The sequence below is a fragment of the Carassius auratus genome, unplaced genomic scaffold (genome assembly GCF_003368295.1).
Source record: "Carassius auratus strain Wakin unplaced genomic scaffold, ASM336829v1 scaf_tig00025658, whole genome shotgun sequence".
In the NCBI taxonomy this organism is placed as follows: Eukaryota; Metazoa; Chordata; class Actinopteri; order Cypriniformes; family Cyprinidae; genus Carassius; species Carassius auratus.
Genome location: NW_020525444.1, coordinates 4532 through 20634, shown reverse-complemented (window position 1 = coordinate 20634; position 16103 = coordinate 4532). Strand labels below are relative to the sequence as shown.

General features: G+C 37.4%; 1 pseudogene; it reads right to left on the bottom strand.

The window, feature by feature from the left end:
* Positions 1-4630: 4630 nt before the first annotated feature.
* Positions 4631-15700, bottom strand: LOC113078406 (voltage-dependent R-type calcium channel subunit alpha-1E-like; annotated as a pseudogene).
* Between the last annotated feature and the right edge of the window lie 403 nt (positions 15701-16103).

Genomic DNA, 16103 nt, shown 5'->3' with positions numbered 1-16103 from the left:
GGGCTTATGTGAAGCAGGCCAGGCACACAATCTCATTAGGATGTGTGTTTACATTTGTTACCTGTCTCAAGCATGATAACCTAGCATTAAATTGGGAGCTAGTGGTGTTTTTCCGACACTGTGGATTTTGCTTTTCTAATCTAATTATAGAACAGGTAGCATATGAATGTTGAACACGAGGGTCAACAGTACAATGACAGTGGGAATTTTGATGAAATCCAGAAAAGCATGCTAATTATCTAATCATGAGTCTACACGTATCTGCTAAATTTCAGTAAAAAAAAAACAAACAACAACCGAGAGTTTCTTTTGTGACTAGGCGATGAATAAAGCTAATTTACATAACAGGGGAGGTTTACAGTTATTTCATAACAATTTGCAAGATTCTGCAGTTCAAAATACAAACCAAATTTTTTTAGCAGTCAATAGTGAACCAGTTGGTGTACTATAGTATGTGGCCAGTAGGAGCTAACAGGGCCATGCTAACAGCCAAGCCTTGACTATTTGAGTTAAAATGGCATATAACAGCACCAAGCAGCAAGTCTGGCAGGGAATTATTTAAAAATGTAAATCTTCCAGCAAGCCAAATTCACACAACATGGTTACTGCCTACTACTGTCTGAAGTGTTTGACCCAGTTATATTTTTACAAAACTTAGTCAAAATACATTTAATTTCTCTGGTTGATATCTTGGACAGTGATTCTTGGTAAACAAAACTTTTTGTATGTTATTCACATAAAAGAGCTCATTCAGCAAATCACTGTAGGGTAAACTACTCCGAATAACTGTTCTTTCCAAATATCCAAAAATAAATTCTCTAACTATGCACTTTTTGCTTCCTTAAAAGCTCAGTTGCAAATTTGGAACATTTTAGATTACTTAATTACTTAAAAAAAAAAAAATAAGCCTACAAATTCCCACTTCTTAAAAGTAATGACTCCCTAAAAACTAATTTAATGGGGAAAACAATACATCCAATATCAACACTTGAACACGTGAACAGAATATGTTCTGAAAATATAAGTAAAAATTACTGTTGTTAGTACTGCTGTTTGCTTGTGCACTAGAGGAATTCATCATTTTCCACATCCAAAGAAATCATGTCTACTGTCACGCATGCACGTTTTCATTAAATTGGCAGCACAGACCAATGCTGGTGGATTTGAAGGATGCTTATCAGATTCTCTGAGAGAGCTCTACATGTTTGGCAGTGCCGGAGAGACACAGATAGAGCGTGCGAGGGGAGTACACCATGCCACATGCCCACAGCTTAAAGAGGGGGCGGGTGACTAGTAGACATCAGTGCTTATTAACGCCATTAGGGATGAGGTCCTCTCATTCCCCAAGATACTGGGTGCTGGATGTTGACTTGCAACCAGACCTTAGATTGCCAAGACACCATTTGCATTTAAATGACTGGAGTCCTGAGCCAGCCGATAATAGGCTTTAAGGAAGGACTGGCAACCCATTTATCCACCTACTCACAGCGACTATACAATCAGACTTCTGCACCATGCCACCATACTGCGCTAATCTGTACTTCCTGTACACAATGCTGCTAAGACACAGTCAAGAGCAGAGGAATGATAACTAGCACAAAAACACGCCCGCATGCACTGATAACTGTGAATGCAGCGACACTGGAAAGAACACAAGTACACATTAATTTAGTGTCAACAAATGCTTCAATGCAATGCTGAGTACTTGGATGAACTAGGCAGTATGTGCTTAAAAAACCTAAAAACAATAGATTCCTGGTCTTATGGTGGATGAATTATTAGTCCACATTATTTCAAATAAAAATGAAGTTTGCCTTCATAACCGAAATGCTTTTCTTTTTGCTTTATGTTTTCAACTAATAAATAATGTCCTGAAACAATGCATTCAGTAAGATAAAAGGCATTTGTAGTCAATTACTTGGCATGCCACTGTTGCCAAGCTTGTACAACAGTTTATTTAATAATGACTTAAAATTATTAAATAGAAAATAATAACTGCAATTACCATCAATTTTCAATTCAGTTTTTATGTAGTAACAATGATGTCATATATTTGATGAGCTTTCCACCCTCTCTCTCTCTCTCTCTATCATTCATTTTCTGTTCTTTCTCCTTGTTCTCTGTGCACATGACTTCATTAAAATCTAATGAGCTACTATGACTCATCTGATACCACCAGATCTTATAATCTTCACTCAACTCCTAATGAGGGTGCAAGGCTTTGATGAAATACTGCCTCGCCATTTCATCTAGACGGAGGAACATAGACAAGATATGTGCAAGTAAAAGGAACAGAGAAAACTTGTGCAGATCTGACTGCCTATATTTAGTCTACACATATGCAAAATACTACAGACTTTACACCTTTGTTCCATCAGAAAAATTATATAATCTAAAAAATCAAAGGGCAACACCTTGCACACAGGTCAAGTGTGGTAACATGACACTCAAAGTTCAATCAATTTCAACTCTCATCTCATCAACCAAAGGTTACCAGATAACCAGGAATATCATTATGTGGGTACTTGCAGCACACAAATCCTGTGCAAATACAGTAACAATACGTACAACACAATGACAAAGGCATAAGAAATGAATCATCATCATATACACAACAGATATTCTATAGAAATTCATAAATAGTACAATCACTTTTTACATGTTTTACCACCATTCAGCAGTGCTGCTACTTTAATCTCATTTTAGCTTGTAGTCAAAATGTGATGAGAAAAAATTAACACAAGACTTTAAATATACAAAATGTCTTTCTACTGCATTGTCTACACTAGCTGCAAACAGAAAAAAACATGCTGTATGACCATACAGCCCAGTTAATGAACAAATGAATTTTGTTTAGAGAACGAATCTGAAAAACAGATCTTATTGGTTAGAATCAGTCTAATGAATGAATGAAAAAATTATCAGTTGTGATCATCAGTAAGAATTTTAATGTAATACTTTTATTGAGGAACAATGCATTACATTGATCAAAAGTGATAGTTAAGTATTTGACATTTAAAAAAGAAATTAAATAAATTCTTATATAAAAACTTTCTATTCATCAAAGAACCCTGAAAAAATATAATATATATACATTTTCTATAAAAGAGTAAGCAGCAAAAAAGGTTCCTGCTTTTCAGCTTTACTATTACAGGAATAAACCCAATTTAAACATATACAACATTTTTATATTCAAAACTTTTAAATAGTGATATTACTCTACAATATTACCAATATTTGTAATAAAATAAATGGAGCCTTGGTGACCATAAGAAAAAAAAATCAGTAGTAAATTTACAGTAGTGTAGGCACAGATGACCAATTTGGAACTGGGGGGCCAAACAGAAACTGAATTATGTAGGAAACATGCTGAGGAAATTTCTTGATATGAGTCACGTTAAAGGGTTTTCAGACTCTCAGTCATCAAATTTAATTACACTTCAACCTCTCTTAACCTTATGATTACAAGACCTCAGTGCTGCTACTGTGATGTCTGTAGAATGATTATATCATGCTGCAGATGAATATTTGTAGAACCAACTTTGTCCTGACTTACATGCACAGAAGTGTACAGGTGCATCTCAGTAAATTAGAATGTCATGGACAGTAATTCAACTCAAATTGTTAAACTCGTGTATTAAATATATTCAATGCACACACTAATGAATTGAATTGATTTAATATACGCGTTTCACAATTTGAGTTGAATTACTGAAATAAATGAACTTTCCACAACATTTTAATTTATTGAGAAACCCCTGTATATAAGGGTGTTTTGTGTGTGTTGTTAATGCTGTGTGTGCGTGCCAGGTTTCAGTAAACACTGTACAGGCCCATGAGAAATTGGGGTTAAGAGGTTAAAGTCTTTCTCGCATTTTTTTTTCTCTCTTAATCCAGACAAAGTTCCAGGGCTCATCAATAATGAAAGTGAGCTGGAATCATGTAAAATTCTCTAAGAAGCCCATCTCCCTTTGTACTTTAACACTATGACAGCAATTAATATTTAATATGTATCATTACATTGCACTGTGTATGTGTGTGTCTGCTTTTTTCTTTCTTTCTCTTCATTCTTTCTCTTTTAGATAGCTGCCCTCTCTTAAAAAAACAGATGAAAAACATTACGGCACTGAGCATTTTGAGTAAAATGGCCACTGACCCAGCCTTCTAAATTGTGGTTTACTCTGCAAATGAAAGCTGCAGCAGCCTTTCCCTTGAGGAGAGCACTTCTTGACACTTTTGTTTTGACAGCGCTAAAGCATATCTGTTCTTGGTGATATAGTGTTTTCAAGGTGCTGTTCATTTTTCCACTCAGTCTGGCCTGAAAGTTAACACTCTCCCCAGATGATTCAATCAAGCAGAGTTTAATGAGGTAAAATGAGGCAAAAGTCCAGTAAATTTCAGTAAAATCCACAACCGTGTGTTGTGCAACATCTTGCCAAAGCAGAATATCGCCCACAAAGAAGCACTCTCCTTTTCAACAGTGCAAGGAAACTTATCGAAAGATTCAGCTGACTAACTCTGATCTGCAAGCAAAGGTGGAATAAAACCATGCACTGAAATTCATAACCAGTGAAGGTTTAAAATCAGCAAACCCAGCGTCATTCAGAAGATAGTAGCACTTGTTACTCACCCACTTAGGACAACAATGAAGTCCATGACGTTCCAGCCGTTTCTCAGGTACGAGCCCTTGTGGAATACAAATCCCAAAGCGATGATTTTTATTCCAGCTTCAAAGCAAAACATTCCTATAAAGTAGGGCTCTGTTTTTTCCTGAAAAACAGAGAATGGATTGGGTGTAAGACAACAGAAGCTACCTATAAAAAAAAAGGGGGGGGGGGGCTATAATTTAAACTTGACCTAAAAATGCCATCTAGGTAGGGTGCTCATCAGATTTTGAATGTTTCGATTCAACAATATAATTATTAAGATTTAATCATTATTAATCCTTAATTTAGTTTTTACTTACTGAGTTAAAAGTGAGTTAAAAATGCACTACTTGCATCTGTTTAAACAAGCACTCCTCAGAATTATGTTGCAGAGCAGAAGTAAAATAGTAATGAAACACTCTTTGAATAGGCGAGTGATTCAGTGGGGGAAACTACAATCTGAATAAAGTTGTCAAGAACAAATAATATGAGGAAGTGCACAAGAAACTTATTTTGCACACTATATTTGAGGGCCGTACTACATTTAAAGAATAACTGTGGTCTCTAGACCATGATCCAGAATAGTAGGTTGTCTCATCACACAAGCTGCTAGAAATGCAAATAAGTAGATAACTAGGGCAAATTGATTCATTTTTAACAAATGATTTGGATAAATGAAAAATGAAAAACTTGAGATTAAAATTAGCTGAAAGAGGAGACAATGATAGCAATGCTTCATGTGTAGCTTATATATGTATATTTAAGACTGTAGGCGTTTTCTCACAAGTCTCTTTGACATGGGTGTCTTATCGTCTCCAGGCAGGTGCTGCTCCAAGGCCAGGACGATGCAGTTGGCAATAATGGTGGCCAGGATCATATATTCAAACGGAGTTGAGGACGAATGTTAAGGAAGAGTACTTGAGACAGATTGTGAAACTGATGTTTAGCCATTGGAATACATAATAACACAAGATCACACCCTGTTACTGTGCTCACTGTGAAAAGTTAAACAGCACATACTATATAACATACTAGCATATAACAACTTTTCATTTGTCATTACTTATATTTGACCATAAAAAAACACAATTGAATTATTAAAATCCTAGTTCCTCAGTCCTAATAGTACATTAATAAAACAGCCTATTTGATTTGTGAACCTGTTTGAATTAAAAAGAAACGACTTGAGATAATGATTCACTCACAAATCTGACAAACTATGGATTGTCATTTAAAAATAAAAAAAACCTATAGTCACTATAGAAACTTCCAAAATATTAAAAGTACTTCCTAATAATTCCAGGTTTTTCATGTTGGAGGGACACCTAGAGCATGTTTCAGGGTCCATGTGTAAAAGATCTGCTGTCTTTCTCCCTCCCTCACACACACACACACACACAGCCAACAAGTGCATGAAGACCAATGCCTTGTCCTGTCAAATGAAAGAGAGCAACAGTTCACAAGGTGTTTTCAGGACCCCTGTTGGTTGTGAGTTCACAGTCAGCCTCTGATTTGCATGTGCACAGAAATGTTATATTTTGCTATGTTGGCAGCTGGCAATATCTGCCAGTGTGTGTGGGGATGGAAAAAAAACAGTGAATAAAAGAGCCTAAATCTGCTTAATATAGAAGAAGTTCAGTACAAATAGAACAGGCAGACCTCTGAGAAAGTCTCTCTCTCTTGTGTGCCTTTCTTTTTGGCTATAATGTTGCCATTTATCACAGTATTTCTTTAAAAAATGTGTTGCTGGTAACTTAATAGGTGGATACATAATCTTAGCTTTTGTAAGGAGCAAAAGAGAGTGAGAGGAACATAGAGAGAAAAAGAGACTACAGCCATTGCAATCTGAGAAAGAGCAATAGAGAGACAGTGGGGGAGATAGAGAGAGAGAGAGAGAGAGAGAACGGTATCCGTGGCAACAGGCTCTCTCCTGTCTGCCATAAGTCAGTACTCAGAGTTAATATGGTCTCTGAGCCATCAGTGTTCTCTACATACAGCTGAATGCATTCGTGCAATCAATACTGACTACACAAACATCCTTTCATTGTACCCACCATGACACACGATACTCAATATTTCTTCAAAACCGTTTCTAAATAAGTTCAGGAAATCGGGCAATATTGAATAGTCCAGCCACAGGATCACAGGTATCGCCATTACCTTCAGCGACTTTATCAGCAAATTCTCTTTTCCAAGCTCTCTCAGTCTACTTCTACTTTTTGCTGGAATATATTTCAAAATAGCAGTGCAAGTAGCGGCAATGGAATGTGATACAGTTTCAATGAGCAACAAGAATGAATTGCATTTTAATCCAATGAAAGCTTGGAGAACGAGAGAGAGAAAGAGTGATTAGGAGATATACAGAGAATAAATGCGTGGAAAAATAGTTTATAGTTTCTATTTCTACGTCATCATTCTGAGAAGCCCACAGTGAACTCATTGGCCCTCTGAGCTTCAATGTCACATGATCCTTCAGAAATCATTCTAATATGTTGATTTGGTGCTCAAGAAACATTTCACAGACTTTCTTTATCTAATAATAATAAGCAAAATGCAAACTTATTACTTTAGAATAATAAGACCAGGCACGATAAACAGGATTCATTTTTTGTTTGAATTTAGAACTCTCATTCATCAGGTGAATTTCTGAACCTGATTAAGGCAAATGAAGAGATCCGTTACACCTCCCACCGCATCCTCTGTTTCTCCCTCTCCTGTTCACTGGAGGGAGGCCTAGGGCCGATTGACAGGATCAATTATTGAGTAAGCATGGGCACGGTGGGGTACTTCCTCCCTCAGCCACACAGAGGGGATCAGAGGGGCGAACAGCTGCGGCTTCCCCACCGGCCAAGCAGCAAACCCCCACTCGCTTCATTAAGCCCCTGTCCTTCCCGCAGATACCATCGACCCACCACAACCAACCTCCTGTCCAACTGACTACCTGACCAAACCGGCCCACTTCAGGAATTGAGATGCCAAATAATTATATCACCTGATGATCTCCTTCCCATGTGCGTCACTAACAAAGGCAACAACACGTGCTTCCACCCCTCCGCGACATTCACTGCCTATACACCCAAAGCCTAACACACATGTTCTTCCCCAATGACTACATCGGTAAGTTTTCCAATTCACCAAATGACTGCATTTCTCTCCAGACACATCTCTGTCCCTCCTCCCAGCACTCCATCAGCTTGAGCTCAAATCACATGTCGAGCGGCACTTCAAACAAAGCCTTCCTAAATTACCGCTCTCACACACAGGTTGTCGATGCTGGACCACACAGAGCTCGTGAACATGCTGTTTTGCAAACCGTTGTGACCTTTGGTTATGCCACAGGCTATGTGTGTGCATGTTTGTGTGCATATAAAGAGAGGTGTGTCTTTTTTCACAAGTTTGCTATCTATTTTGAATTCATTTACAACAGATAAATACAATTCAATTTAATTTATTAAATGTAAAAATTCTAATAAAAAATCTATTTTTCCCTAATTATAATCCATATGGCAACAGAACATTTTGGTATTTGTTTTTATTCTTGATGTGCCACACCAATCAATTTTATTTCATTGGTCCAAAATCTCCTCATAACTGTGCATAAAACACTAAAAATCTTCTGACTGGTTGTTAACGTCTAATCTTTAATATTTGCTTTTGGTGTGAACAGACAAATCACTTGTTGATGGAAACTTGCTGTGTCGCACCTGGTTTAAGACACACTGGTTGCTAAATTAATTAATTAATTAAAAATCTATTATAAATGTATTAATGATATAACACAAATCCTTACAAGCTTAAGCTTCAATAATCCTTTTGAAAAGCCAATTATTTCAGATGTATTTCAAGAGTCTACAATTAAAACTTACTGCGCTGATAAAATCCCATGATGTATCACATTAGTAAATCTAAAAAAGGAAAGCTCATTATTAGAAAGACACAAGATTAGCAATATTGGGCAGCGTCCAATACTATCACATGCAAATGCTGATTGTTCCTTCCATACGAATGAACACTGTGTGGGCTACATGCATGCATCTAAATTGGAGCAAAATTGGCTTGTTTAAAGTTTGTTTCACTCATGGAGATTCAACTTTATTTTTGTCAAAAAATAATGTTTTTTTCTCTCTCAGAGGAGCAAACACCAAGTAAAAACCTGGCTATGTGTTCTATACTAGACTAACTGAGACTTGTCATGGCACTTGTATACTGTTTTTGTTCTCTTTTTGACCTGACTGCTTCTATTGTTCTCATTTGTAAGTCGCTTTGGATAAAAGCGTCTGCTAAATGATTAAATGTAAATGTACGTGTAATAGCTTCAGTGTAACCTTGTGAAAACCATAACAACATAAACACTAGTATCTCGATGAGATCTTGACTGATGTAATCAGCATCTAGAAAAACATTCAAAAAACACTTGACAGACTAGCATGGGAGCTATTTTGCCCTTGCACAAAGGTCACAATATCTTTGTTTGAAATCGAAATGCACCTAGAAAAGTCTTATTCAACAGCTGTTCCCTATATTGTTTGGCTGCATTATAATTATGAGACATGCCAGGAGGTAATACTTGTCCTGGTCTGCCACAGCTGTCATACAGTGAAACATGATATAACAAGTACCATTCATTTAGGATGCTTGTAACAGAAATGCAGTATTTGGGTTAGACATATGAACTTATTTACACAATAACGTTCATTACATTGTATTTCAAAATACATGTTGCATTTTATGTATTTGAAAAAGAAAATCAATGCATGGTGCTGTCACACATTCAGAACAGGAGACAGTTACAATAAAAAAAAATTTACAAACAAAAATTAAAGCTTACAAATATGCCAGAAGAGATTTTCCAAAACCTAGTGACCTTCTATAATGTTGCATTCACACCAAACCCGTGTCTAGTTTGCCGCTTGAACATTTTTTAATGCATTTGCGCATCTAGAGCGAAATGGACGTGCGGAGAAAGCAAGAGTTTGAAGCAAAATTGACCCGCGTCCGAGGTGAAATCCGCTTCTTGTGGGAGGGGCAAGTGCTAGGTGGTTGTCTTTTTGCAAGATGGCTGATGTTGACCGAGCATTCGAGGCTTTTCCACTTTTTCCTGCACACGTCCTCTGAATAAACACATTATCTTGTTAGCGAAGAGTAGCTGTATATTGGGGGAAAATAGTTGTAAAAAACGTCGGGAAGCCCGCGGGTCGATAAACGTGTACATGACTCAAAAGTGAAATATCTATTTACAACACACTTTTACAAGCTAAGTCCTTTTTATTCCTGTCTCTATAGATAGCGCAGTGCAAACAGCCAAAACCTGGATATTTTAGGCGATATAGAAATCCTGGCAAGGACATGTTTCATAAAAATGGGCCGTATGGTCACCCTATTCTGAGGGATTTAGAAAACCTATATACAGTAGCCAATATCTCTTCATGTCGCACAAAAAAAAAAAAAAAACATTACTAACAACTTATCTCAATAGAGTTGGGCAATAACAATGTTTCTGACGTGTTAATCAACATTTCTCTCACCCTTGAATTTCTTGTTTCTTTCTCAAAACGATGTACCTTGAAAGGTAGCATAATTAAGATGCCGTGCTTTCAGAACATTCTTTGTCTCAGTGCCCCACCTTATGATGCTTTAAAGTGTTCCCTCTATAGGCAGTTTGCTGGGTTTTGGATCAAATCTCTTAAATTCCTCACAACGTATTACTATTGGCTTTTAATGACTCCAACTTCAAAACATAATGAGTCTACAACATATATTTAATCACGATATTTTCTTGTAATACACTTGAGAATCACTCACATAGGGATGTAGTTTGCTCCTTTCTCTGAGGAACAGACTCTTGCATTTATTTTGGGGCAATGCCAAGTCATTACCACACCATTAGCAGAGCCTCTGTCTCTTCAGTCCCCTGAAGCTCTCGGTCTAAGAGCGAGAGATGTGTGACCATATGCTTAAAATCTGCCTAAAGTGATCGCAGACACTGACACTTGCATTATGTCACAAGTGGGTCATTAGGTACATGAGAGCCAGATAGATGCTATAATTGAATTTACCATGCAGGGGCACACACACATTCTGAGTCACGATGTCGCAAATGAAAGAGGGAACGCACAAAGACTTATCAATCAGCGCAGACAAGCACATTTCCATGATATCACCAGCCTCAATCGCTCTCCATCTTTCATCATTAGATTGCTGAACAGCTTTTAACATTAAGCATGTTACTGTCTTACAACAGGCATCAATAAACAACCGAACCTTTTGTCACATGATCGCAGCATGTGCCCGCTCTAATTTTATCCCTCCTTAGTGGCATTCAAAACAACAGGAATGACATTCAACACAAGGCAGGATTGGAGTCAGCTGAAAACAAAACACATACACTGACACATTATTGAAAGTCTTTCTTCTTTGGTAATTACACTTCTGTGTAAGGCTCAGAATAGTTCACACTTTACAGCCCTCGTCTGCATATTGAGAAGTTTCTCTTTTTAGCATGCATACCCATTTGGCACTTTAACATTTGTTTTTAGATGTGGGAGCAAATAGCTGCTTTTCTCATTTCAAATTTTACATCAAAAGTCACTCAAAAATAAAAAAATAAATAACCATGAGTAGGTCCACCAATTTTCAACCAGTTTTGTATTGCTACTAAGTCTGTAGTATTCGTAAATGAACAATGTGTACTCTTTCTCTATGTTACATGCATTCAGATATCCCCATTTATTTGTCACTGTGGCTCAGTGGTAGAGCATTGCGTTAGCAGCACAAAAGGTCGTGGGTTAAATTTCCAGGGAACACACATACTGGAAAAAAAAATATGTATAGCCTGGACGCACTGTAAGTCGCATTGGATAAAAGCGTCTGCTAAATCCATAAATGTAAAAAGTAAATGTATTTTTTACCATAAGTCTCCCTGATGATGCAAAAAGTCAACCAGAGAACTTTTGTCAGGTCTAGGGCTTTTATTAAAACTAGAGATCAAAGTTCTGCATATTTTAATTCCCACCCAAAGCCAATTGGATAAACAGATGGGTGGCACCAAAAAGTGCAAAAGTGCATTATGGGTATTGAAGGTTTTAGCATAAGGGAATGAATGGTATAATATGGGAATAACTTTTATTGTACCTTGTGATCACACTGCAAAAATTGATACTCTTCCTTAGTATTTTTTCTTGTTTTCCAGTGAAAAATGTTTGAAGATTCTTAAATTTTCCAGTACAAGTGTTTAAAAATTAAACTACAAAAATTAAAATACATTTAATTTAGAAAATTATTATAATTACATAAGATAATGAGTCTTGTTTTATGTTAAATCAATCAAAATGAAGTTATGATTAAGCCAAGAACAAGTTACATACCCAATTGACAATTATTTGATCATGTTTTAAAGCATAAGCTCATTTAATTTTGATACATTTGTCAAAAAATAAGCCTTATTATTTTCATTTTTCATCTAAAGTATATGTATCTTCATTTAAGGGTTTTTAGGATATTTGTATTGGGAAACAAAATTGGGACAAAAATATTACAGTTTTTGAAATGTCATGACTTTTTGCTCTGATTTAATAAGGCCTTAAATTGTTGAAGTGCTAATAAAGACTATTTAAGTCCCATAGAATTATTGTAATATCTACATAAGTACATACTGTGTTGCACCTGGCAACGGCTTTCATCAAACAACACTCTTACTTTTCCCTAAAATTACCTTAAATCTCAAACACTACTGCTTTAAACCAGAAAACTGTGTGACTAAGGGGAAGTTGTGGCCTAATGGTTAGAGAGTCGGACTCACAATCCAAGGGTTGTGAGTTCGAGTCTTGGGCCGGCAGGAATTGTAGGTGTTGGGAGTGCATATACAGAGCTCTTGCCACCCTCAATACCACGACTGAGGTGCCCTTGAGCAAAGCACTGAACCCCCAACTGCTCCCCAGGCGCCGCAGCATAAATGGCTGCCCACTGCTCTGGGTGTGTGTTCATGGTATGTGTGTGTTCACTGCTGTGTGTGTGCACTTTGGATGGGTTAAAAGTGGAACATGAATTCCGAGTATGGGTCCCCATACTTGGCTGTATGTCATGTCACTGTCACTTTTTTTTGTAGCTTTTTTTTTACTGGATTACAGAAAGGCTTTTACTGATCATTTACAGTTAGGCCCAATCCCAATTCTATTTTATACCCCTTCCCCTTCCCCTACCCCTCCGCTTACCCCTTCCCCATGTCCCTTAAAACAGAGTGTCAAGGGGTAGGGGAGAAGACGCCACTACCATGACGTCACACGCCATCATTCATCATCTAACTCTTACAATACACACATATACTGGTGTGCTGGTGTGCATTAGAGCCTTTAATTATCGTTCTGTTAATGAGCTGCTTACTGACACACACACATATCAGAAATCGCGGAGCTCACACATCCAGGAGAAAATAAACTTGTCAACGCTGCCCCACGACTTTTACGCTACATTATATTTTCCAGCAACGAGAGGATCCCATCGCTGTTTTTAAGTAAACTCACTCTAAAAAGATAAACGCACAGTTGCGAATACACGCAATTTCCATCTCTCTCTATCTCTCTCTCTCTCTCTCTCTCTCTCGTTCTCTCTCGAATAGGCAATATTTGAGAAAATGGTTAGCGATTTCTAATTATTGGGGGGATTAGTCTACGACAGTTATTGCCCTGATCAGAAATATGCTGTGGCACTATCATGCAGTCTGTAATGATACGACGTCAGCAAATATCAGCGATTTTTTGCAAACATTTCTTTGAGTAACATGACCGTTAATATGAACTCACAATTGAATGTAACATAAAACAAATGTTTACTTTTCGTTAAAATCTTTATTTATGCCAAAAAAGCTTACATTTATGTGTCTTTTTGTTCGCTGTAGCAGCCATGTTGTCGAGATAAGTCATACCCCTTCGTTTGAAGTGTGGTTGCAAAAAATCTTAGTTTGAAGGGCTGTCTGGCCCTTACCCTTACACTTACCCCTCCAACCAAAAGAGAATCGAGATACCCCAACCCCTCCGTTTCGCACGTTCACGTGAAGGGGTAGGCGTGTCTTGATTCTCTTTTCTAAGGGGAAGGGCTAAGGGGTAGAATTGGGATTGGGCCTTAGTCACAGAGTGCTGCCTAATTTAAGTAAACGCTAAGCCACACGGTCTTGTCTGGACAGTCTGCTGTGACATTAAAAAAGGGCAAATGAAAACCCAACAATTGTTCCAGTAGTGCACACATGTGACAACTATGGTCGATGGACTTATCATCTCCTGTCACTGACTAATCTCATTTGCATCAAAGAGAAGGTGTTTTTTTTAATCACACTATTGCACTTTGAAATCTGTATTCAATGACAAGCGTCCAAACACCTCCTGTGAGGATTATGTTGTAGATCTCTCCTCCCTCTTCTGACAAAATCATCAATGATTGTTTATATGTCTTTTCATCATCAGGAACCATCTTGACGGAGCCTTAATTACAAATAGAGCTCATAACAAAACATAAACCTCATCATCAATAGAAGACACTTAAGCACAGATTGTAATCTGTAATGTTAAAAAATATTCTTAACGCTGAATTGTAAAACCCTGCTCCTGAGGCTATTGATTTTCTATGTTTGAAAACATAGTGAAAAATGTTCATGTATGTGATCTCTGTCCATGGTCCTGAAAACAAGTCAGTTCAATGAATTATGTAGTGTAAAACAAAAAAGTGTTTTGAAATTTTCAGTACATTTACAAGTAATATACATAATGTTTTTGCTTTTGTGTCAGTACCAGGTCAATGAGTACAATCTCACGCACAAACCTTTTAACAGATCATGCACATGCAAATCACTACGTTGTGGGTCACTGAGAAAGAGATTATTCAAAAATAAATCTTTAAAAACATTTTTATTTTTAAAACATAATTTTAAAACATGCTTCAAATTCTTAGACATTTAATATTTGATAAAAAACTATATAATTGTCTTAAAAAAAAACGATTTAATTACTAAATTCTTTTTAGCTTATTTTTAGCTTATTTTTATGCTATACTAATTTTTATGCTATATAGCTTATTTTTATGCTATACTAATGTCTATATATATCTATCTATATATATATAGACCGAGAGAGAGAGAGAGAGAGAGAGAGAGAGAGAGAGATTTTACTTTAAGCCTTATTTTACTATAGTTTATCACAGTTTATTTATTAATTTTTGAGTACTATGACCCTAACGTTTCTTTACATGAGCCATATGTAAGCAAGTGAACTAAAATTCATCTCGAGATTTTAACATATTTAACCAATAAGTTTGATTATGATTAAACAATTTTGAGTTTCAGGTCAGCAGAACTGAACACAGGAGTTGCATGCGCTTTTGAAAATACTTGTTGCTGTCAACATCTAGTGTGTGTTTTAGGGGGCAGGACGTGTTTTACCGTTTAGACAAAAGGATATGGCCATTCTATGATCTTCTTAGCATACTTCCTAACGATGTTGTCCTCTCCAAAGATGAAGAGCGATCTGTTGACGGTGAAGCAGTTCTGTCGGACCGGGATGGGGTTGTACAGGGCCATGGTTCGGGCTCGTTGCGCTTTGGTCTGTTTTGAAGGCTGGTGAAACTCCACCTGTGGATACCGCCGGTGCATCCCGGTTCCGACTGCGCTCCGAACCCCCATCCCCGGCTCCCAGCAGACCGGGAACGTCGTCTCCGAAGCGAGCCATTCTGTGTGAAGCAAAAACAGAGAGATCTAAGCCAGGTTGAAAAAAAGTGCGTTTACTTCCACACTGTGAACTGCAAATAAGCATCCGAACAGCAAGAGTTTCCTTGCTATGACAAACGACGTGTTATTAAATGACCGTTAAATGCTCCAAGCACGCGCAACACGTTTAGCTTACTCCAACTGACGTCCCTGCAAAACACCAAAAGTAACATTACCTGAAAGCAAAATGGGGAATAAAAACCGTTTATAATCCGAATATCCAGTCGTACATCCCATGAAGATGTTATTTTTAACAGGAGGAGAGCAAACTCTTTTCTGAGGAACAGTAGAAATCAGCTCCCATTTTCAGTAACACCGTGGTAAAACTAAAAAGCCATCGTTTTAAAATCTTTCCAGGTCTGTTTTGACCTCTTTCGTCACTCTTCCTTCTCACTTAATCTAATTTTTTTTTTTGTATCTTTTTTTAATCTTTCCACGCGTCAATGACAGTGTTCAACAAGCTCCATCTTCACTGTGTGTGCTGTGAGGCGCGGATGTGGTTTGTTTAAGGTTGGCTCTCTCGCGCGCCTGGCCACCCCTCACCATGCACAGCGCGAATGTGTCTGAGCGCGTGCTGCCTTTCCAAACGACACAGTGCGCAAATTCACCTGAAAGCGAGACAAATAACCCCTATAGACATGCAAATACGATTCGAATAGGTTACTTTATTTTTCGTAATACCGTAGGTTAGGATATAGCGTCAACAT